Genomic DNA, 27,493 nt, shown 5'->3' with positions numbered 1-27,493 from the left:
GTCCATGCTGCCCAGCCAAACGGGCCTTATGTCCATTATGGAATACAGATAATGATCTGTTAAATCACTGCTCTTTCCTTTTGTAAGATTTCCTGTCTGCTGGGTGCTGATGTTTGTAAGCGCTGCAAGGAAAGCAACATCGATTTTTCCTCAGGTGGAGGATTTCAGGATGCCACGTGCCTCTTGTTTACTCTTCCAAACACTTCTCTGAGAGCCGTGGCTTTGCACACATTGTAAGCACAGCCTGCATCAATATCCTGAGGGGAACTGTGATTCTTAATTAACGACAGAGTCCTTCTAAAAGTGTCTCAATTAAACTTGTACATCAGGGCATCAGTGTGCTGGGAAATTTCCCATTCCTCTCACATGGAACAAGCTGTTGCCATCTGCAGAAGATATTGACAATAATGCTGAGTTGATAAGCACACTGCTTCTGGGCTTGTGGATAGAGCTACCTGTTATGCCTTTTCCAAAGGGGCTTGTGCATAATGAGGTCCTGCACTTGCTTTTCAGAGCTGCTAGGTTTTCTAACTGCACTTGTGATCATCATCAAAATCAGACTGTGCATTTCAGATGAGAGAAAGAAGAAGGGAAAGTGGATCTTAAGTTCTGAAATAATTAAAGATGGCTCTGAAAGAGTTTAAAAAAAGATGAGATTGTGAAAATAAGTAACAGCAAAAGTCAACACAGAATTGCTAGCTATCAGAAGATAATGGTGGTCTGTAACAGTGCTTTTCACCCTGTAACATGACATTGGCGTCGAAAGTCTGGTCTGCACTTAGAATTTGCTAGCATAATTATACTGCTAAAAACACCAGTGTAGCTCTGTTTGGACACACTTATTTCAAAATAAGAACATTCATATGGGGTGGAAATACTGGTGTAACATAAAGTATAATTATAGTGGTAAACTTCCCAGTGCAGACAAACCCTAAGGAGAAAAAGTTTGTCTCCTCTATTGTGTGCACTGATTTTAGAAGCCACCTCTGACCCACAGTCTAAAGAAGGAACACATCCACCCCAAGGACAGGTCCCACTGCCTGCATGTTTCTCTATTTGCCAGTTTCGAAACAAAAAGCTGAATCTTACAGGAGAACTCACCTTTCCACAAGAGTCTGGAAGGAGGAGGTTTATGGCCAAAGTGACTAAGTGACAGCAATGCCTTTGGTCTAGCTCACTGCTTCCTCTTTGCAGTTCTAACGTGGGAAAACAAAGCTGTGGGATAACTGGGGGTGGGGGAAACGCAGGCATGGTTGGTCCAGGCAGTGCCTTTCCCTCAAAGAGAGAATTCTGAGCACAATGCAGCCTGTGCTTCCAGCCCTCTGGAGGAGTGAGGGCCGGAAGAGGTTAATGATTGACCCTAACCCACTGCCTGAGAGTGGGCTGAATTGGGGCTGAGGCAGCAGAAATTCCTGCTGACGGGACCAAAGGGGTCACCTACTGATAGACTTCAGCTCTACGCACGCTCTGAAGAATGTCCCTGCTGACAATGTTGCTCAGGCCACTGAAAAGGTAGGAACCTCATTGGGCTGCTCTGCTGCAGGACTTTTCAGCCATTTTCCCTTGAAAATGAATGATTTCAGCCACAGGACTTAGGCACTGTAATCCCAAAGGCCATCTGTGAGCAGCCCATGGATCTTCCTGCCAGTGCCTTGCTCAGCCCAGCCCGCAGTGACACAACACGTGGGTTTCAACCACTTCCTTTGCAACACTGCCTCATGGATCTTCCCACCAGGAATGCTATTTCCCTTTGCTAAGCTCTTTGTGTTATTTCAGTCATATCCAAGGAGCTATTCTGCTGCGTGACTCAGCCCTTGAAGACATACAGCTCCTAAGAGAGGCAGGTGTAGGCTTTTAGTCCCAAGTGTGTTGCACCAAACCCACTAAAAAGTATTAAGAGTGAAGACAGAAATGCTCTCTCTGGACCCAGAGACTTTTTACTACTTATTTGTGCCAAAGGACTCTGGAAACAAAGGAGAGAGGTCACAGCCTGGTTAGAGACAGAATTGGTTCTGCTCAATGACCTCTCCACTGAGACCTCCAATTGCTCCCTCAGCTAACTTCTGAATAGAGAAAAGTTGCTCTGAGTTCTTCAAATTTTTGGATAATTTGTTCTCAGAGCTTTGTCTGCCCCCAGGAACTCGGAGGTGTCGGGGAGGCATAGGAAAGAGCCTCTGGCAGAGGGAGTTTTTGCCTGTGCTCTGGCAAATAGAGCGTGGCGGGACACGGTGAGTGGGAGAGGCCTTCAAATAATACTGCGAACATAGTTTTGTGAATTTATCAGTGGAAACCCCTCAGGAGAGAAGTGAGTCACCAGAGGGTTTCACAGCAGGCTGCAGACATCACCCAGCTGTCAGGGAGGAAGCAGATTCCCTTCATTTTGCAGCGCTAAGCAAGCGACACGTTTGCACCAACATTATGTCAGGAAAGAGCACTTAGAAGGGATGACTGATGCAAGCAAAGCAAAGTTCTGCAAGGACACTTTTTTAGAGGCCCTTTTACATTTTGCAGGGCTTCTTGACATCCAGAATGCCTCATCTTGCCTCATGTGTTGTCTGCAGGAGGAGCCCAGCTGGAGCATTCAGACTGTGTTGGGCTTCAGCCCCTGGCTGACACCTGTGCTCGTGCTCAGCTGCCATGGGCTTTCATCAGACCAGAGTCACACAGAATATGCACATATTTTAACATAATCCCTCAGGATAGAGGGGGAAAAGTCTTCTCTACACAGTTATGGCAGCTTTGCATAGCTCCAGGTGGTGAGAAAAATCTAAACGTGCTTTTACAAAAGCAATTGCAGGAGAAAAGTGTCCCACCACTGATGTCAGGCCATGACCAGCACAGCACTCAGACCTTGCATATAAGGTACTTTGGGTGCCAGGAACACCCAGTAGTTCCCCTGGCTCTTCAAAGGAAGTGGCAGTCTCACTGAAGAAATTGGCCACTGTTGTTGAAACTTCTTGCATGGAAGAGACAAGAAGCAGAGCCATTCCCCACCAGGTGACCCTGTAAGAGGCACCCTGTACAGACATACTTGTAGACTCTCCCTCAGCTCAACAGATAACTTTGCATGGCCACAAACACAACAGGAGCTCTGTCCGAGTCCCTTGTCCCAGCTGTTCGCAGCTTGCAAGATGCAGAAACAGCAGCGATTCCTCTTTCTTCAGCTCTGCACGAGAGACTCACAAAGTCCTGTCTGTGCAGAAAAGCTGTTCCCTAAAACAACGCCTCGACACGATCCGGAGCTGGTCCCTCACGCAAGGACAGCAGCGCGACCCAGCGCCACCTGCCGCCGAAACGCACCGCACCTCCTGGAGCACGAAGTCCCGTGCAGGCAGGAGTTGTCCCTAAAAGCTGGCGGACATCACCAAAACCAACGATTAAGGCTGCGCTGCCAGCTCTGCCCCCGACGTGGGACAGCAGCTCGGTTTGGTGTTTGTTAAAGGCTTCCTGACCCAGCCTGGCCCCCTCATATCAGCTCTGCTCGTAGATGGACTTTCGTACATCTTTGTTACCAAAAGCAAAAAGATAACGAGGGACTGTCACGGTTTCAGCTTTCATTTCAGGCTTTGTAATTCCTCTGAATCAGAAGCAAGAAGTGAAACCGTAGGATGGGGATGCAGTGTAAATCCCCAGATAGATCCAATCTGATGAGAACCAATCTCCCATCAGCTCTGTAGTGCAACATGAGCTACATCACGGCTGGACCTTAGCAAGAAAGCCACAGAATCACAGAATCATAAGGGCTGGAAGGGTTCTCTAGAGATCACTGAGTCCAGCTCCCTGCTAGAGCAGGTTCTCTACAACAGGTAGGAGAGGAGACTTTGTAAACAAGTCTGAGCAGGAAACTTGGTCAGCACCTGAAGATAGGATGGCTATGACATGCACGGAAGGCGAATCAATGCTAACACACACTAGCAGCTTTCATTAAAGGATTTAATGGTCAGTTTAAACCAATCTGAGTCTGCTTCCTTCCTGCCATATATTGCCATCAGCTCTCTTGTATGGGTACCAGTCATCATGGGGTTTGGTGCAGTGCCAGACCTGCCTGCTGATCCAGTTGAAAAACAGCCCTGAAAGTAAAATGTCTTCAGGCAGGCAGCAGGCGAATCCTTTCCAGCCCAAGTGCCAGCACTGAGAAGGGAGATGGCAGGAAGATGCAGCCTGGTGCTTGGGGAGGACAGGACTGCTTCTTTCGAAACAGTGCAGATCTAAAGCATGAATCCACACTCCCGGCAGAGGAGAAATCATTAAGTTCTTAACAGGTGGCAAGGGGTATATACACAAGTGTCCCCACTGAGTACACTTACCTCAGAGATGAACTTTCATGAGAAACATTAGAGATTACAGAGAGGAAACAAACTGAACTGCAGTAGCAACATAATAGTGCCACCTGTAAAGTCACAGGTCTAGGTGCTGAAAGTTCACTCTGTCAAATCAAAAAATAAAAGCAGGTAAAATAGGTGTTTGCTTCATCACCTGCAATCCAGCCTGCTTTGTGTGTACTAAGGCTTCCCAGCTTCGATATGGAACACATCCAAGGTAGAGCAGTTTACTTTAAAAAGTGGCTGAGACAAAAAATCTTTGGGGATTGTATATACCTGTATATATACAAATAAGTGTGTGTGAGTGTGTGGGGGGGAGGTGTATAAGAAGAACATAATACAGTACACAACTCTCACATGAGTAAAGGCCACCAAATGTTAGTGGAAGAAGCTCAGTGATGTCAGATTTATCCTTTCCATAGTGAAAATCAGTGTGGGCAGTTCTGTAGATCTGAGCCGATGTGAAGCACCAGATATTGGTTTCTGAGTCTACAGATCTGGAAACACCAAATTTTAGAGAATGTGGGAGTTGCACCATTTTGCACTAGTCTAAATGATGTCAGTTAATCATGGATGTTCTGCACTTCTGAAAAGAAATGGCCCAGCTTAGTTCATTTTTGAAAAGAAATGGCCCATCTTAGTTCACTGGTCACCAGAAATCAGATGCAAAACATTGTACCCTAATCCTGCATGTCAAACCAAGACAAAAGTTCATAGTTTTGCTTCCCAAATGAACGTCATCCTCTTTAGAAGGGAAAGCTGCAAAGTAAACAAAACAGCTGCTTCTTTCTGCTTTCTGAAATCATTTCAGCACTCGCTTCAGAGAACTGAGCCCTGATGCTCTCTACTCATAGGGCTGAACATAGGGCTTTCCTTTCAGCAAATGATTCAGCTCTGTCTGGATGGTCTCACCTAGCAGAGACATAGCTTAGACATGAGCCACTCAGGCATTTCCTCTCAGACTGTTAGTACAGATGCCAGTCAGTGCAAGGGGCGCAGACGGTTTCTTGCAGTGTGGAAATGCTGCTCCCAAGGAGCTCTGCGGGGGCCGTTTGCACGTTTCACATATCAGTAGGCACGGCCAAGTCATGGGAGAGTGACTCGGCATGGCCAGCTGTGCTTGTCCCCAGGGCCACAGTTTCCTAACTGTGGGATGTGGATGAGGCTGCTTTCGCCAGCCCTCTCTCCAGAGAGACAAGGTAACAGTTCAACTTGTACCCATGTCCACCCAGACGATTTTGAGAGATGTGGTTTAATGGCATGGTGATGGTGGGTTGGTGGTTGGACTATGATGATCATGGAGGCCTTTTCTTCTTAATTATTCTATGATTCTACTTGCTGGGCTGGCAGAAAACAAATGAGTGACACTGCCTATTCAAGTTATAACCAATTGCACATTTAAGAATTTGGCCTTTTGATTTGTAAATGGTTCTCATTTTTATTTGAAAAGAATTTTAGGGCGATTTGGAACCTGTGCTTTCCTGAACACTGGAAAATCAGAAACACAGAGCGTCATCTCCAGCCTATCTCCAGGGCAGAACTTGGTGAGGAAACCACTGACAGGACACAGCATTTCCAGCATGTCAGAAGTCTGAGCAATTGTGGATCACCTCTATGTTACAAGCAGGGGTAACGAGAGCATTGATGGAATTGCTTCTGTGAGTGATCTAAATCCATGCCACTGGAGGAGAAAGAATAGAGCTCTAGCCTTGATTCTGACATTAAAGTTTGTTTCCATCAGGTCCACAACTCCAAGTGAGCCAGGAGATCTCTCCTAACCACCCATTTAGTTACCAGCCCCTAGCACACCACTTGAGGTAGTGACACAGCAAATTAGTAAGGGATTCAGTGTCACACCATGAATCAGGTAGAGGTTCATTCAGGAGGGCACTTATTTACAATTACGTCAGAGCAATTCTGTTAGGGCCAATTATTTGAAAGTTACTAAGCAGACAGGCGAGCAAACAGAGAAAGGCGGACATTTGGGTAGATCCTCTCTATTTAGCAAGAAGGATACAGAAGTATTGGCCTGGCAGCAGCCCTTTCAATATAATAACATCATAGGGACAGGAAATGCATGCTGTTTTCTAGCACTGAATTTCTAATTCTGGCATCTTGCTTCCTTCAAACAGTTTTTGTCTTGTATGTAGCTGCACTAAAGCATTATTATCTCTTGAAAGCCTGGCTTGCAGCTTTTTGTGCTACAGCCGAACATGAGCAGCTTTTTGGCTTTGTAAAGAGCAGTACATTATTGCTCTGTCATCAGGGAAAATTGAGAAATTTCTTCAGCGACAGAGGAGATGCAGAGGGAGAGAGGGAGGAAATACAGCTCTGTAGCTTGCTATGGGCTCTGCTGGTTTCGTCAGTAACTGTACAGCTCTTATATAATATCTTTAGGTAATAGCCAGCTCAGCCTCACAGAATTGATGTGGTCAATTTTTTTATGTTTTTTTTTTTTGAAAACAGAAGAGGATCTGAATATAGCTGATAACTTTGGGTAACTGGAAGAAAGACAAAGACGATGCAGTTAAAGCTGCAGCTGGCATGCATGGCCTCTAAAGGGAATCTATGAGAAAGTGACTTTGTCACTGATTCTTCCTTGGCTACATATGGCAAAAGTATGACCAAATGCTATGATGGCTAAGAATCTGAAAACATACTCAGCACACTCCATACAGCTTGGGGAGTCCCACCCATACCGAGCACAGAGGCACAGTTTGCAGAGTGGAATGGGAATAAATATTGCGTTGCACAAAACAGCAGCAGAATTGCAGGAAGCTTTACAATATTACAGCCCTCTCGGTTAAAAACACAACCAGAGGAACCCACATCCCTGATCAGTGTAATCACACTGGTACCACACTCCCCTCCTCACATTTCCCCCACTTAGAACAATGTACCAGGTATATATCGGTCAGGCGAGCACCTTGTGGGAGTGCCTGTGACTTGACATGCCAAAGTATTTGGAAATTACTGGATAGCAGGAAATCTGATCTCAGTGTATGCCAGAGACAAAAATACCCCAGCATTGCATCATACCTGCAGTATTATTTATGGCTTGCATATTTACCCAGAGGGAAAAAGGAGGCTCTTCTACTGTGAATTATTATTATTATTAACTTCAAAATGTCCACTGTTCCAGTGCTGAAATCCCACTTGAGCTGCCACTGTTGATGTTCTTCCCTGTTAAAACTGCTTTGGTGGTGTAATTGTCACTGTATTTGAAGATGGTAACTCCCTTCACTGATCCGTTCAGGCAAACCAAGCATATGGCACTGTAATTTTGGGCTTATTGAGCAGATGACTGATTTGAATAGCCTGAAATCCATCTCCAATAGCTACACTATCAGTATCAAATTATACTATTCCAGGATATACTGGATATAGATGTTTTCTTGGTCCCTTCAACTGCACCTTTGGCACCCAGTGCACTTGCCATGGCGTCAGCTCCCATGTTTGGAGCTGTCACACTGACATGTGAGTAAGGTGCAGCGTCATCAGGGACTTTTCAATACCCAAACGTATCAGCTGGCACCAGGAAGGAGAAAGGAAGTGGTGAAAAGTCATTCCTTCTGGTGGCATCGAACCTTGAGATTGCATCATGTGAACAAGAACAGCCTCACAAAACCCTTTGTGCCTGCCTGGGGATTTTGATTTCCATTTCTCATTTATGAGCTGTAGCTGAATTTAGTTTCAAGCTATGACATTCCTCTCTCTTATTTGTTCCCATCTGTATTCTTGGTTCATCCCAAATTAGCCTATGGCCCAACCTAGACCGTAACAGTCAAGGACTCAGTTACGACTTGTGCTGCAATCAGATCTGGGAACAAATGATTTCCGTTTTGTGGTGTTGATGGGAACTGTGCCTCTGAAAACTCGAATCCAGAGAAATCCAGATGGTCCAATCGCCTCCCTGGGTGGGTGAAAGGAGCTCTGCTGGCAGAGCTGTTTCCATGCTGTTGTGTTGGACTATTGCGAGCGCAAATTTCTTTCTTTGTCCTTTAACCCAAGCTCACATACACGTTTTTGGTGGGTGGCATGTTTGGCTCTCACACTTATTGTTCCTCTGACTGACAGTTGGCAGAGGTTGGTGGGTGATTTTCATGACAAAAAGGCTTTTGTTTGGTACTCCTTTCCAACTAGCAGATGAGAAGCAAAGACACACACAGCAATATCCGATGAACATAGTACAGCTCTTTCCAGGGATATTTTCTTTTTTATCTTTTTCTGTAACAAAAATAGCATTTTCACCAAAGTGTACACATTTCTGGAGAATGAATATATATATATATATATATATATAAAACTGGTGTTACTCCTCCAGAATAAATGTAGATTTTTTTTTTTTTCCCTATCTGCTGGAAGACTATTCAGTTTGAATAGCTCTCCAATAGAATTTCAGAAAGAAAATGAACAGACTGAACTCAAGTCTCAGCTTCAGATTCCCCTAACAAGTCTAAGCAAATTCAGCTCAGGTATCAATCTTACGAATCTGAACAAAACCAACTTCACCATAGTGCTATGAAATAGGTAACTACTGCCTGCATTATACAAAAGATTATTTAAATTTTCCTTGCAAGGAAAACTGTTTGCCTAAAGTCACAAGAATATTTTGGTAGAGGCAAGAATAAAATCTGATTTCTCGTTTTCCAGTCTGCCTTTTAGGCAGCTGCAACTAAGCAAGCACTCTGGGGATGGAGATATGCAAACTACAGACCAAACTGGGAATAGGAGGGGAAGAGAATTTGACATTGAGACAGGACAAATATTATCTTCCTTATGGGAACTGTACTGCTAAGTCTCTTTTCAGCAGATGCTGCAGCTCAAAGAAAAAGCTGATCTTTGTTCCTTTACCTTGGAAGTGCTGGGATCCCACAGACAAAACTTGTGCACCAGCACTTCCCAGCTCTTCATGGCATCCCAGGAGAGTTCTCATCTGACACCAATAAATCCATTCATGCCAGATGGTTTTCAAATATGTATCAGCAAATATTTAAGGTGCGCTAATCCTTTTTAGAAACAGCAGCTCTCTACTACTTAAAGAAATGCCCATTAGTGAAGGGATAAAAGATGAACTCAGCAGAGGAGTCAAAGGAGCGTGTGATTTGCTCTGGCACCTTACTTCATAAATCAGTTCAAGATTTTAGTGGAGGGAAATGATTCTTTAGCACACTGAAATGCATTCAAGAAAAGCTTGATTCCATCCTCCCAGTCCCAGGGGCCGGAGCCCATTGCTCAGGTTTCAGGACACTGGGCAGTGCTGGCAGCACACCTGGCTCTGTGCTCCTCCAACACCAGCTCCAGCCCACAGTCTTGCTTTGTACTGGGGTCCTTGCCGTGACGTAGTCTGGAAGATATTTTTAAAATCTGCCTTCCTCTGAGCAAAGCTACACAAAATGACTACCTGCCTGCTGAGAGGAAGAGCAGATCAGTGATCCTTAATAATGCCGTGTTTGGGTGAATGCAGTTATTTGTCAGGGAACTGACTGGTACTGACAGTACCCTGTTTTTTCAAGTCTGAATTTGGGAGGGGCTGAGAACATGCAGTGGGAGGTAACAAGTGCCTCAAAGTGGAAAAGGCTGTGAACTGCCAGCCAGCGTGCTGTCAAGTGATTAATGAAGACCATCCAGGGCTCGCCTGGATTACCGCTGCTGAGCAGTGCCTCCACACACCGACCTGGGCTGAGCTGCCCCAGGTTCCTGGGCACTGTGAGACCAAAATAGAGACCACCCTAATGCAACACTTAGCAGGGATACCCCGTGCCCTCCCACAGGGCCCAGCGTGGCCACTTACCTCCAGTCACTGTCAGTACAGTGGCTCGCTCAGGTTAGGTAAAAAATCCATCTGTAATAACCTGTCTTCTTGGAGAAGACCCAGAGCCCCTCCTACATAGCATCTGTAGGAAAAAAATAGATTCAATTGCATTGGTCTCTGAGGATAAGTCCTCAGAATAAAGCCTGGGCCTGCTTAACTTAGCAGGCATTAATACTGACAAGAGTGCAGGGTTCATCAGTCAAGCTAATTTGTTGAACATTACCCTGCTGTTGCTTATCTGGGATAATCTTTCCTGCTGGGAGAGCAGCAGCAGGCTCACTCACTTGGTGCCCCTCTACATGCACCAGCTTTATCTCCCAGCCACTGCTCCGAAGGCACTGTAACGTTTCTGTTAAAAAGCAGTCACAAAGAGGGAAAAAACTATATTGGGACCCTTCCTGTTTCTCTTCCACGATGCACCAAGGAAGGCTTTTGTTGTCTGTGCTGTAACTGTTTGGTTCCATCAGCAGAATCAGCAGGCATCAAGGTGGGTGAAGCAGAAGGGTTGGGAGCAAAGTGGCGGTGAATCCTGTTTTTGATAGTCTGATTTTCATTTGTTTTCCCAATATGCACCTGGGAGAAGAAGTTGTGTGGGAGATATCCCTATGTCTTCCATCGGGAGCTGAGAAAACTTTTCTTCATTGATTCACTTGTGAAATTCTCCAGCAAAAACTGCCTGAAGCCTTACATGGAACGTGCGATATTAAAAGAATCCAAAAATAACCTTCCCTTGACAAAGCCTTCAACAAAGCAGAGTAAGTGATGAGAGCAGACTGCTTTAACAGGGCACCATTCATGGCAACAGAGAAGGGGAAGGGCTGAGGGACCATGCATTCACTGAAGCATATGGTTACCAATTTGCTGGACATATGCTGTAATTCTCCACAGGGCAAAGGAGGGCTTTTGGATTAAAGGGTGTAAATCATTGGTTATCAACATAGAATTAAGTTCTATTATAAATGTACAGACTCTAAATATATACCTTTTCCTCCCTGGAGATCTCTTCCCCTAGCTGTACTTAAAAACCACAAATCACAATTTGCATTGCTTTTAAGAAAGAAAATGATAATAACTGTTCACACAGAAATTTTTCCCCTTTGCTGCTTACTTTTGTTGTGTTGTGAAGGAAAGAAAATAGGAGTGGGGGGGGGGGGGGGAGGAAGAAGAAAGATAGGAAAGTGTCTTGGGATGTTTTATCCCATAATTTCCACTGGGAGCCATTGATCACAGATGTGCTTTTACACCACAGCAGCACCTAATTATTTTTCAGGACTGTTGTAATACATGTTTAGGAATCTCTGAATAATAGAACCATATGGTAACATTGTCAGAAGGAGAAAATAGGAACCCAGTAGGCTGGGGGAGGGAGAACGCATTAAAAAGAGCTGGCTGTAAATAGAAAACAATTTGTCAAACAAAGAATGAGGAAAGGGCAGGAATGTGATTTTTTTTAAGATAAAAATTTTCTTCACATTCTTCAGAAAAGATTCCAAGAATCTTGTTCTTTGTTTCTCAGCCTTTTTGCTAGAGCCGTTCCCAGAACATCTGTCCTGTGAGACTGAATGCAGTGCTATTGCAAAAGTTTTGGAGGACGGAGGAGCTTTACATGAGTGCCAGAGACATGGCTATGAAAAGCATAGGGAGCACTGGATGTGCCATCGGTTGTGTGAGGTTAGAAAACACTTCTGGAGCAGGCAGCACCCTCAGAAGCACATCCATACAGGAACCCGGTACTGCTCCTCCACAGGCCTTCAGCAACACCATCATTCATGTTGCAGTTGCCAGTTCCAACTCTGAAGCCTTGCCTTTCCCTTGTAGGTGCAGGAAGGCACTTCTCTGCCATGATGCCGTACAGGAGATCCAGGTGTCTCCAGCTTTGCACTCATATTAGTGCAGACTCGAAGCTGGTTTCCTGAAGAGGGTAAGTCAGGACCCACTGAGGGGTCCAGCTGCCAGAGGCACACTGAAAGAACTCCTTTTAGGCCCAAGAACTTCCTCTTGTGCCTGGAACATCTCATGGAGCTATGCGTGTAACTCTTAACATATACAGAAGGGTATAATCTCGTACGTCCATGATGGTGCCAGCTCTATTTTGTGCTGTAATGATGGTTCACTGGGAACCTATGACCTTCTCCTGCTCTGCAGTATCCAGATAAGATATCCCAAACATTCAAAATCTTCAAACTCTTGCCGGATGAGATTCTCACAAAGAAAAGAAATGCCCAAGAAAAAAAAACACGTTTGGCAGTGGGTAGAATCATGCTGAAACATTACCAAGGCTGAGCTCCATTTCCTTACCATTAGAGACATCCTTATTGCAAAGTGGACAGGTCAGAGCTCAGCTTCAAAGGCAGCCTGGGCCCTAATCTGCATAGCCAGGTGGATGAGAGAACACACACTACAAGCGTGTAAGCATTGGCATAATGGTTCTTTGTCTCAGTGGTTAAAGGATTTAGGGAAGTTTCCAGGATAAACCTACAACACAGCACCAAGCACAAAGGAGTCACACACATGCAAGAGGCTTTTTTTTTTTTAACCACTCTGTTTGGGGTTAAGTGACTCCATGTGGTACTCAGGGTACTGCAGCACATGGGCACTGTGCTGCAGGAAATCCTCCCAGCTGCAATCAAAGTATCAGAAAGTGACTGGAGCTGCACACAGCAATGGAAGGAGTCTCTCCTGAACAAATGGATGCCACTACAGTGATCACAATGTGCCCAGCACGAGGCTGGGACAATGGTAATTGTGCAAAGTGCTCTTTATTCATCATCCTTTACCGAAGCTGTGTTCTTGATTGTGTCTTTCAAAAACACATCAGGGCCACTTCTTCCTAGTCCTCAGCAAGATGCAATTTTATCTCTCCTCCTGGAGAGCACATTTTAATCAACCTGCAAAGGACCAACACATTTAATTGGCCCAATGAGCTAATTTTAAATCTTCATTCCTAGCTTAAGATTCACTTCAAACACACTTTATGAATAAGCAATATAAATGCAGTTAATTTTAGGTTCACATTTTTCCAAGGGGTCCAAAAATCCTCACTGAGGATTTCCTGTATATGGAAACAACTAAGGTCGCAAATGAGAACAGTTAATCATCTGCCTAAAGCACCAGGTCACTGGACCTCCCTCCAGAGGTCATTCACTGCAGCCACAGCTGACTGCAGGAACAAAATTGGAAACTGCTTCCCACACACAAAACCATAACATCACTGATGCAATGGAAAGGAGAAGGAAATATGAGACCTTCGTTCCTCCCTCACCTTAAAGAACAAACAAGCACACAAACAAAAACCACAAAGACAACAATGAAAAGCCAAGAGGACTAACGGACAGCTTCTGACAAAGCCAAAAGTGATTGCTCAGTCTATTCAAAAATAACTACAGATGACATTAAGATATGCTGCCATCATTTTTTGCTTAAATAGGTAAGCTTCAAAGGAATAAGAATAAATTCTTAACACTTATTTCTTTTGTTTTCCTGTAGCTAGCTGTAAAGTAGCTTGTCTGGGCACAGCTAATTACCTTCCTACACTCCAGGCTTGTTTATTCTGCCAAGATTCAGCTTACAACTAGTAATTAAAGCAGTGTAACATTTTGCATAGACCTGTCTTAATCTTGGCCCACATTAAACTGACCCTCTGCACTGCCTCAGGTGCTGGCTAAGAAAGGTAGTGACCACGACATGGTTAGCGCTAAACTTAATGCTCAGAACTATTACCCTTCCAAGTACTTTCTAGATTGATATTATCTTCCTGTTTTTGCATACTATTGCCAGATTCACCTCCTGGTCCCTTTCACCTCTCTTCAGCAATTACCATTTCATAGAATCATAGAATCATCGAATGGCCTGGGTTGAAAAGGACCACAATGATCACGTAGTTTCAACCCCCTTGCTATGTGCAGGGTTGCCAACCACCAGACCAGGCTGCCCAGAGCCACATCCAGCCTGGCCTTGAATGCCTCCAGAGATGGGGCATCCATTTGCTGAATTTCTCTTTCTCACACTATGACTTCTGGATTATTCTCTTCTCAGATTTAGAGCCTCAACATTGTTTTCCTGTCAGGTTTTTCATCTAAATCATATTTGCATTGCCTTTTGTCAACACAGGTTGTCACAAAACCTCTCCTATCTTATCAGTTGTTTGCACTGTTGCTCAGGATAGAAGAAGACCATTTAAAATTTCCAGTTCAGCACCAGAAGAGCTGGGCACATTGCTCAGGGGCCAACACGTTGCACAGGAAATACATTCCCTATAGACATTCTTAGATGGTAAAATGGAAATTGCAGGCAACCAAACTCTGTTTTCTTAGTGATTCATGGAGGATTTGCATCTACAAGACACCCCACATAAGAATAATTACTTGCCTACATCCTTAACAAACCACACTACTGAGAAAGACTTCCCAGATGCATTTTACATGAAAAAGGTTCAAGTGATGGCTTCTGCTGTGTTTATAAACCTGAGCTAGAGGCACTTCTTTGAGATTACAGGGAGAGTTTTAGATTTCCTAGCTTGTTTCAGCATTGACTTATTGCTTACTCTTTTATGAGGACTATCACAGCGAGTGCCAAAGATCTTTTCTGTAGAAATGTCTATATAAAAAGGAGTCATAGCACCCCATGAAACAGTATACATAATTAAAGTCTTGTTGCTTCAGACACAATGAGGTAATAATAATAATATAACAAGACTGTAGACTGCAAATAGAAAAAAATAATAGGCACTTTTTTTAATTTAAGTTTCTCTATCTGCTTGCAAAGATAGCCGCATTCACTGAACAGTGGATTGGTTTAAACTCCATGACTGTAACACAGCCACCCTAGATAAAATTTAAGGCTTTCTGTATAGATAACAGTCATTTTTAACGATGGTGTGAATTTGAAAACATTAATTTCTTCAGCTCATGAAGGTGACAATTAATTCAGCCTGTGGAATAGTCTCCATGATGCTGAAGCTGGGCACTTCTACACACTCCCTTGGGATGCTTGGAGCCCAACTGCCCCTGGACCAACTACCCAGCACCTGCTGTGTCCCAGTAAGACAGTCGGAGGCTGAGCTCTGAGAAAAGGCCATATAAAATACTGTATAAGAGAGCCGTTTGCAGGCTGCTGTAATGCTAGTGGGTATGCAACAATGGATTCACATTTCGAATGTGTCAGCTCTGCTTAGCATCCTTTCATGTTTTCCTTTTTGTCACGCTGTTGACTAACCTGACAGTTTAATACAGCATGAAGTGAGGCAACATGATTGAAGAGCTTGAGATATATTTCACCAAATTCTTCATGATAGAAGTCATTCCAATCCAACTGCTTCCCCTCCCTCCTCTTTTTTATTGAGAAGAGGGTGTGGAGAAACGTCTTGCTCAAAACCGAAAAGGGTCTTGAGAATAATTCATGTGCATCCCAGATTTCAGTCATTTGAAAGCTGACCTTTAATTTTAGAAAGTTTCCAGCAGTGCCGCAGACATGAGGGAGAAGGGCAGAGAGAAGCCAGGGCCTTTCCTGTGCTGACAGCATGGGCCCCACCACTCCCCACTGGAGAATCCCCACAGATGACTCACAAGATTAGCTTGTATCAATTCCAGTCTTAATTTTCTTTCCTCTCGATTAATCCTTACACAGCTCTCCCCCTAAAATAAAATTAGAGCTGGATCCTCCCCTTTCTTCATTTCCTCCCACTCTCTACTTCAAATACAGCAATTAAAGCACGATGCCCTAAGAAGACCGCTTCATTTGTACTCAGTCATCCACAGTCAGGGGCATCGGAAGGAAAATGTTGCTGCTATCCACAGCTTTCAGCCATTTTCCCTGGCCCAGGTTATCCAGTACCATGATTCTCCATTTCTTTCTTGTCTCGTTACATGTTTTATATCCTGTGATACAAAGAACACTGGCTGCTATGTGTGCTATGCTATACCTGTTTTAAGTTCCTCCTGTTTTCTTAGCAGTAGGCCTCCTGCTGAGGAACCGTTAATCCTTTCAGCCTTAATGTCACAACTGAAATTATCTTCTTTAGTCTCACTGGCATTCAGAAATTTTGAGAAGAGAGAAACCAGAATACAACTTATTTAGCACTACTACCAAGATGTACTTCAAAACTGCAGAAACGTTCACAAACTCATACACCAAAACCTAGCTTTGTTCCCCCAAAACATCATCCTTTCTTTAGCTGGACTTTCTTCATAGTCATTGGTTAATTGCTACATTCCCACTCAGTGCTCTTATGCACACATTTTTGTACCTGTATGACTTCAGTTAGTGGTCAGAAATAGAGCAGCTTCTCTATAAAGCTTTAGCTTTAGAGCTTTAAGAAGGTGCTTATATTCCAGAATGAAATTTATTGATGTAAAGACCTCTATCCTCATGCAACTGCACCTGCTATCAAAAAGATTACACCATACAAAATATGCCCACACGTACACGTACAGCTACATTGGCACAAATTTATGGCACTCTGCTTCCCAATTTCCCACTCCACTGCAATGCAGACTTGATGCTCTTATGACTCAGGAAGGAGATGCATTGCTCCCATTAACACTTCTTGTGGAGAGGACTTTCACAGTTCTGGATATCACATCCATAGGTGTAATATTGGAAGAACTTATGATGAAAATCCAGAGAAAACTTGATGACCTACAAAGCAAGCCTAAAGGCATCACTCCTTATCACCACATCTCTCTGGCCTACAGCTCTGAGGAGACAATTTGTAGGCTAACATCATTTACTTATTTCCGTGAGCTGCAGTGGTGGGAACATCCCAAAGCTAGGGGTGACAAGAGAGAGAAGCACTGGTGACACACAGGGCACAGATGATGGCTGCAGACCCAATTAGAGCAGGACTGAGATGGGTTTGTGACTTGTCTCACACAGCTCATGGTTTCAGGTTGAGCTAAGGTTTCAGGCTAAGGTTTCAGTCAAACTTCTGCACTGTGCTCCAGCCCTGGGGAACTGCTTGCTGGTTCAGAAATCTGTGAGCAAGAGAAACATCAGCCATTGGTGTCAGGTCAGGAATATAGATTGATGCAGCTAGACAAGGGGACTGATCCAAGCCAGATCTTGTTTCAGAATGGGAAAGCTATAGGGAAGCAGCTTTGCTCAGCAGCAGGTGATGTAATGTCTCTGGAAAGTAAGACGGACAGACAGCTCTGATGAATCCTCTCTCTGTCACAAGAACAAGAGCTGGGGATGGAGGACATCACACAAACGTGGGAAAAAGCAGAACAGAGGGAGGAAGGAACAAGCAGACGGGGAGGAGGAGGTGCTGAAAAACGGCAGGGAACAGCTCTTTCTGGGAGAGAGTAGAAAGGATTTTGCATTGAGAAAAGCTGTTGCCAGTTATTTTTGTACAGATTTTAAAGTTCACCGAACCCAGCTCTGGAAGTTGCATGTTGTGTTTTTGGCTGGCAATATCAACGTACCATATGGAGAAGCCTCAGTTTGAGCTTTACAATATTGTTTGGATTTGATACTGACGTATTTTCATTAGCACATCCTTTTCTTTTGATGGATGAAATAAACCCATGAAACAAAGAAGCAAGACCTAGAAACAACAAAAGAATTGCAGAAGGAAACTCTTGTGTTTTGAATTAAACCTGAAATTCATTGACTTTAGCATCCTGTCACTGACAGCATCTACCCAATATGGTAGATCCCAGACAAGAGGAAGAAGCAAGAAATACTATGCTACGGTAGATACTATAGATGCTGTTTCTCCATCTGTTTATCCCATTACTATTGGACTGCTTCCCTGTTTAAGGGATTTGCTGAACTACTGGAGCAAAGAGTCTAAAGATAGCGCTTATATTAATTGATATAATAATAACTGTAGGGCAACAGCTCCCACCTTCTACTCTCGAGAAGATCCTTAGTAGAAAATAATCTAGAAAAAAACTTGGAATGGATGAACATATGGAGGCTGAAAGAAGTTAAATATATGGAGAACGGTATGAACCCGAGTTCTGAAACACAGAATTTGAAATGACTTTCTGGCTTAATAGGCTTAGCTTTAGAAATCTCTCCTTGTAAAGCTTTTCTCTTGTTATCTTTTACTCTCCTGCAGAAATTTTGACAAACTTGCTTTGAAAAGTGTTGGGATTTTGTCATGCAGGACACTGATTTCATACATGCTGATCTGATCAGAGTGCGTGGCATCAGCTCCTGGAGAGCTACTCTAAGGGAAGGAGAGCCACTGTGCCTTTCAGGTTCAGCTCAGACAATGTCTGAATGGAGTGAAGAGCAGGAGGAGTCAGAGCAAGGCCACAAGTCTTCAGTCATGGGAACCACTGTCAAGAGAGAAGGGCACCCTACTTTTCAGACCTAGCAGGCAGTAAGGATGCCCATAATTAAACAGATCCTTTTCAGGGGAAACATGAGGGTCCCAAGAAGCATCCTCTGAGCTGCACTGAGGAGCTACAGGACAATAGGGGAAGCCTAGGAAGACCATCTTCATCAGGGCACTACTAGTATTTGGGTTTCTGAACTGACTGCATTTTGTAGAACTCTTCAGCCAGCCTCTGTCCCTGCATGACACTTCTCGCTACAGCCTACATTTTAATAAACTGTACTTTCCTCTGCTAAATACCATCAGCAGCACGAGATCAAGCAGTAGTAAGAGGTCCTCCCACGCATCTCTTCCCCCTTCTTGCAGCCTGTGCTGCACTAAACCACATATTTGCATTTTCAGAGACTGCTTGCTTGAAACGTAATTGAAGACACACAGATCATCTGTTTACAGTAACAAATTACAGTAATTTCACTGAGACTTTCATAACAGTTTTACTCCTAAACATGTCTATTTTTCATATGCAGTTAAAACATGAGCAAGAAGATGGTGAAATCAGAAAGCCTGCAAAGATAAAAAAGGAAGACTGAAGTAATCTCTGCTATGGATATAAGAAAAGTGGTACTGAGTGATACACCTGTCTAAGTAGTGTGGGTCACACTGTGCAAGGGAGCCTGATAACAGTGATCTTGCTCTAAAACCTCTCAAGCATCCCTCTAAGCAGTGGTGTCCATACACACTTCCCTTGGCATTTCCAGCTACTTGTTTGTCATTCCACAGGCTACAAAAATCAATTCAACTCCTAGGTAGTACTGAAGCCACACAACACAAATTCAAATTGTGCTGCTGCTTAACATCTTGGCTCTCTGTAGACATTCACTAGAGGGAAAAGCTCAGTTGCATTCCATATTTTCAGGCTTTTCCTATACAAGTGAGGAAAAAAAGGAAAGAGGCAGCATAGACTCACATTTATTTGCACTGACTGTCGCAATTAAAAACTGAAACCATGATTTGGAAAAGAATCAAAAAGAAATGCCACTTTTGATAAGATCGCTTACACTGACTATGGTTGACATGACTGATATTCCACCAGCCTGCCTACTTGCTGCTCCATTCATGAGTCTCTGTGGTGCCTCTGGAAACAATTTTCCATCTCTGCTTGTTCTGGAGTTGGAGCAGTGTGACAGAGACAAAAAGCTGCTGCTGCACCACTACTGTACAGTCATTTCTATTTGTCAGAGCATTTGTGCAACATTTATCCAGCTCTGCCATCTCGTAACCTTTAGAAGTAATTACCATCACAAGCACCACTGAGCTGGGAAGTCATATCACTCCCATCACAGAGTACCCATCTGGTACACTGAACTGCTGGGTGACCAGGCAATGTCCCCAGTGATAGTGCAGGGCATGGAACTCAGGTTTTCCAAGTCAATGCTCGGTGCTATGCCACTCTTAAACCAGTCAAGCTGAACTCCGTTCCATTTTCTCTAATGCTTTCAGCATATCTACCAATTTGTTCTCACTTTTAAAGGAAATTAAAACTTACCTGCACAAAGAAAAGATTTTTCTCCATTAGAAATCACAGCCACGTATGTTAAATCTTGAAAATATTAAAGCTATTCTGGGACCCAAATTCTCCTCAAGTTTCACTGAACACTTGCTTGCATCTCCTCATTCAGTTCTCCCATAAAATACTTAATTTTCTGGACAGAGACAGCTTGAGTACCAGACAAATTCAAATATACAAATTAAATTCGTAAAACTTACAATTTTGTGCTTAGGTCTGCCATGCAATCATTGTCTGCAATGGCAACTTCATTTTTCAAGGAACACCAGGAGTGCCAGTTTCATTCAATAAGTATGGTTCTCCTCTCTGAAACCCAGCTCTCTGCAAAGCCCCAACCTAATGAAGGCAAAAGAAATCTATTTCAGAGAGGCCAATACAATTTTCTATTTGCATTAATGACTGATATTACATTCACAGAAATGACATCTTCCTCTCTGCGTGAAGATGAGAAAGTGAGACATCTCCATTGCCTTCAACAGTCAACTATGAAAGGGAAGAAACAGTGTAGAACACCTTGAAGCTCTTAAATACAGGCCCTAGTAGAAGTCCTGTTAGCAGATATTACAGTTGTTAGCGAAATTCTTTACTTTCATCACATGAGAAAGCAGATAAAGCACTGATGAAATTACATAGATTAATACAGGATATATGAAGTACTATTCACCTACTCTGATCCCATCAAAGAAGTCCAGTTCTTTTCACAAAGCTGTTGATCAAGAGGTGACAGCCAGAATACATAGCCAAAATTGAACTCGTAAGCATCTTCTCTGGGCATAACTGACTGCCTCAGGATGTGAAATGTGCTTACTGACAAGAATTCTGCAGCTATAACAAACTGCAAAAACTTTCTTTATAAAAGAAGGAATAATCTGACAAGACAGAAAGCAACATCTTATGGGTAGATGACAGTTCTGGAGGGAGGATGCTGAATTCTGACACCCAGCTTATAAAGTCTTCACATCTTCTCCTCATGAAGGAACAGGTTGTATTCAGGTGTGATGTAAACAAAAAAGAGCTAAAAAAGTCTGGTGTTGTCCCATTTATAAGGAAGATTAATTGACTCAGGAGAAATTCAGTTCAGCAAAAGAGGAAAGTAGTCTCATAAACCCAGCTTTGTTCCTTCAGCTTGACAGATTTCAGTTATGTTTTTGAAGGATTTTTCCTCCCTGCAAGTGGCCTGGTCAGAAACAAATGCTAGCTGTCCATTCATCAGCTTGCTTGCTTGGATACCTGAGCATTAGCTTATAACAGTGTCACTTTGTGCAAAACATCTTCATGTTTCAGACATGCAATTGCCACAACATTCAAGTTCAAGGCACGATATTTATACCAGATTTCAAACATTCCTCACTCTCAGGTATGGTGTTGCAAAGAAAGTGTCGATACACACAACACATTAAAACAGGCATTGCTCTGCCAAAATTAGTCCCCAAATTTTCATTTGATCCTCATTTACTTTAGAAGCTGCTCAGGTGTTAAGAGAGCATTGAATGCAAATATCATTCTAGCAGACAGGGCATCACTGTCTATAGACAACAACGCCCATAACAGCCGTGGAAAACAAGAGGCTGTGAACTGTGTATTTCTTCAGCTGTATTTTTACCAGTATCACCGACATGTGTTCCAGTTCCCTATCTCATACCTATCCATATGGCGTTTACAAAAGTATAGGAGCTGGTGGTAAGCTCTGCTACCTATCATATCACAGTTGAAATTATAGATTCCCCTGCAACAAATAAAGGTAGATAAATCCTTAAGATGAGCCAGCATCCTGACAGAACTAGCAGATTGTTCTATTTCTGTAGCATACCTTTAAAGAAAGCTCCAGTCCACTCAACAGTTTATTGGCAAGATACTACATAACACGACAGATGTAGGTGTGCAAGGGAAGCAAACTCATAGCTGCATAAAGCATTTTGTAGATTTGAAGATGCTTTTTTAAGTATTTGTAATATCATTTGCCTCAAAGCCTGTTTAAACCCTTATATTCAGAGCTCTGTTCAACAGCATTTCAAGCTACTTGAGAAAAAAAATAATTACAGCATCATGAATACTTCAGTAAAGAAAGCTAATTGAATTCTGTGCAAGTGAAAGGAAACAAAATTGACTGACATCCCCACGAGCTGAATTCTGTTACACTCACAAAACAGTCCAAGGGCAAATACAGAGCCAGTTTTCCTCCTACACTAAGTATGTTAACCTGAGGAACCTTCCAGGAAAGTCAAGAAAGAATGCATCCATTCATTCATTCATTTATTCATTTTCTGCCCGAAGACAACCAGCTAAGGAAATATGGCTGAGGAAGAAAGGAACATAAGAACTTTGCATGAGGCAGAACCCTGCCTATTTACAGCCTTGATAAATACCACTATGTGATTTTAGATGATCTTTAAACCAAAACAAAAGCCAAAATAAACAAACATAACCAACAAGAGGCATTCAAAAATCAGGCTCTCTGTAGCAAGGAAGGGATATGCACAGCTATCTATCCTGCCCTTAGATGCTTCCTTCAAGAAGAGAGAAGGGGGTACAGCACAGAAACTTACTGCTGGAGTCACATGAACCTTTTCAGTAGCAGGAGTGCTTCACTCTCCAGATTCATTAGGAGGGAAGTGACGTTTATAGCTCTATTGAAAACAGAAATAAAGAAAAGCAATGAAGAGACCAGTCGTATCCCCTGCTTTCCTTCCTCTCTTGCCTCCTCCTAGCTCATATACTCTCCAGGAAGAAAGATTTGACTCCCCTTTGACTTTTCAGAACAGCTGGTCTGCCTCTAACAAATGAGACACCAGAAAAGGAAGGTTAGGAGTGATTGAGCTGCAAAAGAGACCCAGCTGACCTCAGGCTATCCTAAAACTTCCCCTCTATTAGAAAAACATGACAGTTCCCAAGGAACCAAGTGGAGGCATTTCCTCACTAAAGTTCAGGGAAATCTCTGTCTTTCAAGCAACTGCTCATAGTTCTCATCATGGCTCAAATCATTTTCATTTGAGGAAACCAGGACCTAACCCTATCATTGCTGTCTTTGCTATTACACCACTGACAACTGCTGTGAGCCTTACATATGAGAGACTATGATTTTAGGTAGGAATTTTAAAGTAGTTGTCTCTAACAACCGTATTTTTTCATTTCTTTAGAGATGCATCATTTGAAGAAATTTTCCCAGTCTTAGGTTTCCTTCTTCTAACAAAATTGAAGCAAGAATTCCACATCACTACAAGAGCTGATGCGTTTCAAACCAGATTCATAAAAAACACTCTCATGTTAAATGTTGTGATCAGCTGGGAGAGCTGAGGCACCCTGCATGGCCAAGGAATTCTGTCAGTGTGAATGTAAATACCGATGGCAAGCTATCCATGTTGTTATCCCACATTAGTGGTAGTGCAAAATGAGCTATGAAAAATGCCAGGGCAAGCAGAGTGATGCTGTCTTCGTTAAACGTTGCAGACGATAACTAAAACCCATCAGACAGCAAAGTGTTGTGCATTTTCCTTAAGCAACTCAACTCAAATAGCAAATACGGAACACTATAGGAATGGCACATTCCTCAAATCATTTCCTAAACGCTGGCCTCAGTTAAGAGCTGCAGACCAAAGTCTACTAATGAATGAACATGTTGGCCTTTGATGCTCTGTGCTCAGTGTCAGAATTGGCATAGGGTCAGAAATGTTGTCCGACAGACTGCACAACAAAGAGTGATGCTTTGATTATTATTGATAGTAGATTTTTATTTTTTTTTTTAAGAGCCCTTAAGTTTCTTGAGATTTTACCCAGATCTTATAGGCTGCTCAGAGGAGTTGCCCTTTAAAATGCCTCATCTTGAAGCTCTCTACTGTCTCTGCGTCCAAGTGGAGTGGAAGTCTCCTAGTAATGACAACTTGGACATCATTGCATGAAGTCATTGAACTCTATACCTGGCTCTTACTAGAAGTGAGCTTGAAGTGGCAAATGTCCTCGTGCTGCTATAGAACGGCAGATAATCAGCTGCAAGATTTAAGCCCTGTCTCATGTTTCCAGCAGATGTGTGGAAGGACCTGACAGAGTTAAGTGGTGGTAGTCTTCAGTCCAAGCATGTACTGCCATTACATGCCGTGAAATTGTTATCTAGCAATGACTTAATCTGTGAACTGAAAAGTATCCCCCTCCCCAGGAGGGTGAAGCATGCTGTCCAATCAAAGGCTGTCACTCACAAACCAAGTGCAATTAGCCAGAGACATGTTGCTAGATAACAACTATAATGAACCCCAAGCAGAGACACACCTTCCCTGGCAGACTGCTATTTGGGCTTGGAAAACAGTTTCAGAATAAATAAAACAAAAACAGAAGCCATCACATTAGCTGCTGATTTTTCACCTCCTACTCAAACACTCCATGCAATTCCATGCTGGGCTCTGTCAAAAGCAAGTAATTACTCTCAATCAGAGATATTTGGCATGGAGGGAGCGAATCAGTGCATTCCTTGGAGTGGGTGGGTATTTTTATACTAATTCAGATAATGGAACTGCCTTGCTGAGTGGGAGAGAACTACTCATTTCCAAGACTACCTACCAGCCCCCCTTTCACTCCATTCCCTGATTTTTAACATACTCCCACTGCTTTATGACTGGTGCATTACACATAACCAGCTCCTGAGCTGACTGCTTCTGGGTAATAGGAGAGAATTGCTCACATTCCAATGTTGGGCGAGTTGATTTTTTTTTTTTTGTATTGCATTTAACAACACATATATTACACTGCAACATATTACATATAACATATATTACAGTAAACCAGAATTTTTCCCCCTACCTCCTTTCCAGTTACACAATTCAGCAAAGTGGCTGAGAATGCAGGGAACAAACAAACCAGATTACTCGCTGCAGCAGAAGGAAGATCTGGCCAGCTTGCCCAGCTGCTCCCAGAAGGTACCTTAGCAGAAGCCAAGCCAGGACAGCTGATGTCTGACTGCCCATAAGGCCTCCAAGCTGATATCCTGGGCTCACAGCTTGTTTGGACACGTGCTAACTTCTTCCTATTTGCTTAAGCTGGAATCTGAATTTCTGGCCCCTTTCACTTCTTGACAGATGATAATGAGTCAAGGGCGAGCCTGTGCTGTCGTGCTAAGACCACTCCAGCTACATTCCTGACATACCACTGGTACAGGCAGCTTATTCCACAGGACAGCCAGGACCCTTCCCACTTCCAGCTACCTCAAACCTGCTAGTCCCTGCTGGGATCCATTGAGCTGTGTCTAAACTGATATTTTATCTCCACTGTCTTGCAAGAATTTAGCAGTGTTTGTAAAAAGCTTTTTTGCTAATAAAATACTAAAAAATAGTGTTGCACAAAGTAAACCTATTTGCTGGTAAGTTACTTTTGTAATTACATGAGTACAACCCAAGAAAAAACATCCAAGTAATACTTCAGCATCAGGTACTGATAAGATGCTCCCCTACTAAGCACACTGAGAGAATGATGCCACTTTATCACTGCCAGCCTCACTGCCTGCATGGCACAGAGGTGCTTGTTGGAAGATCATTTGCAAGATATTTTTTTATTTTTATTTTTTTTAACTTTAACCCAAGGGTTTCTTTCCCCTCCACTTTCAAGTACAAACTCTCCAGCAGAGAATTAAAGATTTATTTACCCCAGATTGTTGAAGGATAGCATTAGCAAAATCTCCTGGCACTATCAGGGCTGCACAAGTGGCAGCTGAAGATGGCTGTGCCATCCAAGGCAAGATGTTCTCAGGGGCTGTTTCTGACAGTGCACTGCAGTATGACAAGCTGCAACACAGCAGAGGTTTTGTAGCACATATTCCTTGCCAGCATAATATTGCCCATCACACAACTGTGTAAGAGCCAATAAATCAGAGGCATATCCAAATCTGAGAGTTCAATGGGGAAACATTGCCAGCAAACTTCCCCTACGGGATACATTATGTGGTCTTCAGATACATTATCTCTAGAAGTAGACAGCTGGAAGACAAAGAGGAGATATATAAGCCTTTGAGATGCTAGACTATACAAATCTGTGATGTTCAACACTTGCTATCATTCCTACCACTGTGTTTTCTCCCCTGTTATGAATCACTGTATCTTTCTCTGATACAGGGTGTGCACCAAGCAGGTAGGTTAGCTGGCCAAAGGAAGCAAATCTTAGCTCTATGCAATTAATTCTACAATAAGGGTGATTAGTTACATTCTTGCTCTTATCATTTCAAACAATGACAAAGAAAGGCAGCACCATCCTATTACAGGAAGTTTATTTAGATTAAGAAAGGTGAGCCTTAAGGGCAAGCTGGTATTTGATAAAGAAATAAAGATAAAGAAATGACTGCTGTGATTTACCAACTTTGAAGATTTGCTTTCCAGGTAAAAGAAGTTAAACTGAAGGAGGTACAATTTTTCTAAAATCAGCAAGGACATCCCTTAATTTATTTAGGAAGATTGTGCAGGTAAGTCCTCAGATTTTCAGAGAGAAATACAATTATCTGCTACAAAAAAGAGAGGAACAGTTATTTCTGAGTAGCCTGCTGAAGCATGCAAGACCAGGGAAACAGGAGGGAAATAAAATGGTGAAAGATAAAAAGGTTTAAATTGAGGTATGCATTAGGAAACAAAAATTACTCACTTCTCTCAAATGAAGCTATGCTGAATTTTTCTCTGTTATATATATTTGGGCTTCCAATCCAGTCAGACCTACATTAGCATCACAACACTGAGTCACTCGGCTGACTGACGCAGACATATGGAGCTCTCCAGCTGAAGAACTTCACCTTTTCTGTATGAACAACAGAAACAGGGAGTCTTCCTTTTTTTCTTTTCTTTATTAAATTTTGTGTGTGTGGTTTTTTTGCTTGTTTTGCTTGCCTATATTTTTAAACACATTCCTCCTCTTAGTAGTATCATCTTTAAAACAGTGTTGCAGTCTAAGCGTTATAACTTAGAATCTCAGTTATCTTCTTGGACAACAACCAACCAGGATCCTGAAAACAAACGTTACCTTCTGTGAAAGCCTGGTTCATCTGAAGTTTAATGCTTTTTTTTCCCCCATGCAACTTCCCATGAAGTAGCAGCCTGTCCCACAGCAGTGGCCATGGGAAAAGCTGCTGCCCAAGTACTACAATGCCCAGTCAGTGCACATCAGTCTTGAGTATCTTACCACAGATTAACCAGCCATTTGTCTCTTAAGTCACTATTAATAAGCAAGGAGTAGCCCTTCGCCATCCAAGTAGATCAGAGCACTTTACCATTAAAGTCACTTGCTCATAAATCTAGAGCTTATCACAAGCAACTTCTGACGTGCATGCAGAGGAGTGAGAGAGGAACTCGGTGAGCAGCAGGCAGAGTGAGTGCAAGATGCATGCTATGCTCTGGACCAAATGTGCAGATCACACAGAGATTCAGCACAGTTAATGACATCTTCCCTTGCCAGCATTAAGGTTCCATTAAGTGATGAATCATTCTGCCATCTGCAAATAGCGGGTCCTCCTCCGTCATCCACCCCACACAGGACAAGGAAAA

At 43.0% G+C, this 27,493-nt stretch overlaps 1 long non-coding RNA gene across 5 annotated transcripts in view; it reads right to left on the bottom strand.

Moving 5' to 3' along the window:
- LOC109368846 (uncharacterized) overlaps positions 1-27,493 on the bottom strand; it is an 83,621-nt gene that overhangs the window by 36,478 nt on the left and 19,650 nt on the right. For 4 of the 5 annotated variants that reach the window (XR_014884588.1, XR_014884587.1, XR_014884589.1 and 1 more), the window contains exon 5: positions 10,117-10,219. This is a non-coding gene — a long non-coding RNA (uncharacterized LOC109368846). Of the gene's footprint in view, positions 1-3,919; positions 8,550-10,116; positions 10,220-27,493 lie in introns of those variants that run through there. The other variant, XR_004160537.2, reaches the window with a different exon arrangement.

Source organism: Meleagris gallopavo, chromosome 8 (genome assembly GCF_905368555.1).
Source record: "Meleagris gallopavo chromosome 8, MGAL_WU_HG_1.1, whole genome shotgun sequence".
In the NCBI taxonomy this organism is placed as follows: Eukaryota; Metazoa; Chordata; class Aves; order Galliformes; family Phasianidae; genus Meleagris; species Meleagris gallopavo.
Note: the sequence above shows the minus strand (reverse complement) of the source record. Positions and strands in the feature narration are given on the sequence as shown.